A 4,374-nucleotide genomic window follows, 5' to 3' on the forward strand; every position below is an offset into this window, starting at 1 on the left:
AAAGAAAGAAAGAAAGAAAGAAAGAAAAGAAGGAAGAAAGAAAGGAACCCAGTAGCAGAAGGAGAAAAAATAAAAGGAAGAACTTACATGGATCATAAATAATCTCCAAAAGGGGAAAATAGATGAGTTTTCAAACTATTAAACACTGAAAGATTTACTCACATTTACTCTTTCTCTTTTCCCTCCCACATGTCACCTCCACACCCAAGTACATACAGTGTAGTCATGCAGAAAGCACTGGACAAACCCTGGTAGGAGGTGAACTGAGGAAAGAGGTGGCAGACAGGGTAAATAAAGGGGGTAGTATTGGCCAAACACCAAGAAAAACTGGAAGAATATGGGAACTGAGTGGGAAAGGGCCAGAAATGTCAATAAAGAAAGGTAAGGGGAAGGAATAGAGAAAACTCACAGTATCTCATAGTAAAGTAAGAGATCAAAGATGACCAGGTTTCACTACAGGATCTGGGGGCAGAGAGAAGGACACCTTCCCTGCTTTTTCCCCACTCCAGTTAGCACACTGGGATAAAGTTCCATTTTCAGATCTAGTTATGGCTCTGGTTTATAGAAATGCATACTAATCTTCAAGATTTATTCAGTTTTGAATTCTTTATTGAAAATGGCAAAATTCATTCAGCATCTTTGTGTGTGTAGGTGTGTGTGTGTATGTTAACATTCTATGAACTAAGTTTATTAAATGTCAGATGTTAATGACTTTTAGTAGTCACAAATTGGTTCTGAATTTATACCAAAGACCCACAGGGGAAATGGTTCATATTGTTTTGCCAAACCTTCAACCATCTAATTTTACTATTTTTACCCTTCCTTGAATTAAGAGCAAAAATCGTGCCTTCGTCCTGCACAAAAAAAAAAATCTTATTTCTTTCCACCCACATATATTCCTTGTGAAAAGGTGCTTGCCCATGACCTAGAAAGTGGTCTTTTAATGAAACTTGATTTAATATCCTGACAGAATTCTGACCTACATGTTCTATTGTTTATGCCATATTTAACAGCCTGAGGGATCCCTCTCAGTTCCTAGCTTCAGAGAAGTCTCTCCCCACCACCCTTGAATTCTTACATTTTATTTATTACACATAGTTTTGGTAACTAAACACTGACAAAAGTTATTACACATGAAGAAAATATCAATGAATGTTTCACTGAATGTCAAAAGAGACTAAAAACACAGTGATAAAATAAAGGTTTTTTTTTAAAGGAATAATAGTTAGAATAACTGAGAACCAACTTTAAGGGAACTAGATAACATCCTCTCAATTACCCACACCAACTGTACTTAATTTAAAAGAGAAAAATGAAGCAACTATCCAGACCCAACACTTTGGTTTCAGCAAAAAGCAAGGTAGTTTCTTATTCTGCTATTTGTTTTTTAAAGAAAAAAAAATTAGGGAAATATGTCATGGAAAATAAAGGACTATTTAACTATTTTAAATTAAGTGAGACCTTACATAGTCTTTTTTTCATATCTAATTCTAAATGTTCTACAGAATGGCATGTATCATGCACTTCCATATAATTAGGGTTAACAGAACTAAATTTTGAGGTAGCCTAGCTAGCCGTGATATAAACAAAAATGAATGACTAACATTTTAAAAGGGAAGGAAAGTTCATCAGAAAGTATTTAATAATCATCTACTATGTACCAGTACTGTGCTAGATTCTAGGGATAAAAATAACAAAGAATGAAACCACCTCTACCAACAATGCCTATTTTATTTTTATTCATTACATATGTGTGTATGTATATATGTGTATACATATCTGCATGTGTATGTATATATATATTTATATTTATGCATAAATATAAACAAATATATGTGTCCCAAAAGTTCACATAAATACTCATAAATATACAGATAAACAGATGTATGAAGAGGTAGATGCAAACTAAATATAAGGGAAATGTAATTAAATACAAGATAGTTTGAGAGGAAAGAAAGCACTGGCAGTAAAGATAAGAAAAACAGAAGATGGTTCTAAAGGAAAATCACTTTGGCAGCAGTGTGGAAGGTAGACTGAGTAGGGGGAGATTTGAGGCAGAGAGACCTATCATGAATACAGCAAAACTGTAAAATGGGATAAACTCTATGGAGGCAGAAAGGCAAAACTAGACAAATGATGGGTTACACACCATGGAGAAGGAAAAAATGGTGGTACATTCAAAAGAAATAATGAAGTCAAGAAGAGGTGCTTTTTGAGGGAAGAGATGTTTTGAACATACTGAATTTGAAATGCTTCTAGAACATCCAGTTAGAAAAATAAATTAGACCACTAATGATATAGGACTGAAGCTCAAAATAAAGACTGGGACTGGAAATATACAAACATACATATGGAAGGCATAGAGATAATTAAACTCAAAGGAGCTGAGGAGGTCATGGAGAGGACAGAAAAAGAAGGGTAGGGAACCAAAGCTTTGGAAAACACCTACACTTAGGGAGATGGTCTAGATGAGGAGCCAACGAAGGAGACTGAGACTGGATGGTTAGAAAGGTAGGAGAACAAGAAGAAAGGATTGTCAGGGCACGTTAGTTTTTGCAAAGTACTTTACATATCCCATTTGATCTGCAATACAACTCTATAAAGAAGTTATAACTGTTATGTATTATCATCATGCTATGATTAAAGTACATGACCTCAGGCAAGTTGGAGTCAGAAATGAGAAATACCATGGTTTCTCTCTAAAAGATCTGTAATGAATATTAATTAGAAAGTATTCATTTTAGTTAAGTAACTAATAATCAATATCATCAGCTGGCCAAGGTAAGACTTTCTGACTTCTCAGGCAAATGGTAGTTATTGGCCAAGGGAAGGCACTCAGTGTAAAGACTGGTGGGTTAATCTGAAATGAACTGTTTTATACTTTTGTTACAATATATAAGGTATGTCTAGAGACAAATAATTCAACTTTTCTGGGCTACTAAAAACACTGTACCTGAGGGTTTGGAAATGTCGACTACGTTGTTTAAACTCAGGGATGCCAAAAACTTTTGCAGTGGGGGCTCTTCCCACCCAAAAACTGTTGAGGTTTCATGCTGTGCTGTGGTGGAACTGTCTCAAATAATTCAGTCAGATCACCTCTAATCCAAGTATTGGCATTTACTGAAATTAACACCTCTCATGAAATGGGTTAAGGTCCAAAAGGAACCAGCAAATTTGGAGAGAGCAAGATAGATTTTTATATTGTGCTGATTACACAATAAAAATTTACACAGAATATAGGAATATGATTAATATTAAAAAGGCAGGAGGACTTTGTTAAGAGATTAGGTAATGGAGGAGGGGTCCTATTTAATGGTTTGATGGTTAAACACTCTGGTCATGCTGTCCTCCATTTGGCTAGCTATTATGGTCCTGTCTGGTCAAGATGGATAGTTGGGTATTGTGGTCCTGTCTTGGACTAGATGGTTGATATGATTATGACTGAATATAAAAACACACCTATTCAAATATGTCAAATGGGTCTGGGGACAGTTGCTAGGTAAAGGCAGTAGTTGGGTTCTCATCATATGGACATGCCTGCTGTTCTGGGAGAAACATGAGTTCATGGACATGCCTGTTGTTCTAGTGAGCAGTGAGGCATATATGAAGATAGGATATATACCGGGGGTCAGGGGGGGGGCTCTAGGTAGGTACAATGGGCCTGCTGTTAAGTGGGGCCTATTGGGGTTGGAGGCAGCTTTATTAGGATTCCATCATGCTATATTCCAAGAATCTATATACATACATATATATATACACACACACACACACACACACATACATATTACATTTAAAATCCTATATAATGAAACAAATAGTTAAAGTCCTAATAGTACATCTCCATGAGACATGGCAAGTTTCAGTATCATTCAACAGCTTAGCTAAGAAATAACATAAAATTTGTAGAGAAGTTCATTCTGTTGGAGAGAACTACACAATAGGTAGGTGTAAATAATAAAAGTTTAGATGAAATTCCAATTAATAAACAGTGCTCATTATTTCTATACTGAGATTTATGACACTAAATATTCTCATTACTTTTTACATTTACATACTCATCAATCCACTAAACAGTTGTTTTTGTTCAGTTGTTTCCACCATGTCTGACTCTGTGTGTCCCCATTTAGGGTTTTCTTGGCAATGATACTGGAGTGATCTGCCATTTCCTTCTCCATGTCATTTTACAATGAGGAAACTGAAGCAAACAGGTTTAAGTGATTTGCCCAGAGTCACACAGCTAGTAAGTTTATTGAGCTTAGATTTGAACTTAGGAAGATGAGTCTCCCTAACTCCAGACCTGGCAAATATATCCACTGTACCCACCTGGCCGCCCTCCTTGCCAGCAGAGTACCAGCATAATATTTCTGAAGAATA

The sequence above is a fragment of the Petaurus breviceps genome, unplaced genomic scaffold (assembly GCF_028583685.1).
Source record: "Petaurus breviceps papuanus isolate PSGF00001 unplaced genomic scaffold, PetGlider_PUasm1.0 90808, whole genome shotgun sequence".
Lineage (NCBI taxonomy): Eukaryota > Metazoa > Chordata > Mammalia > Diprotodontia > Petauridae > Petaurus > Petaurus breviceps.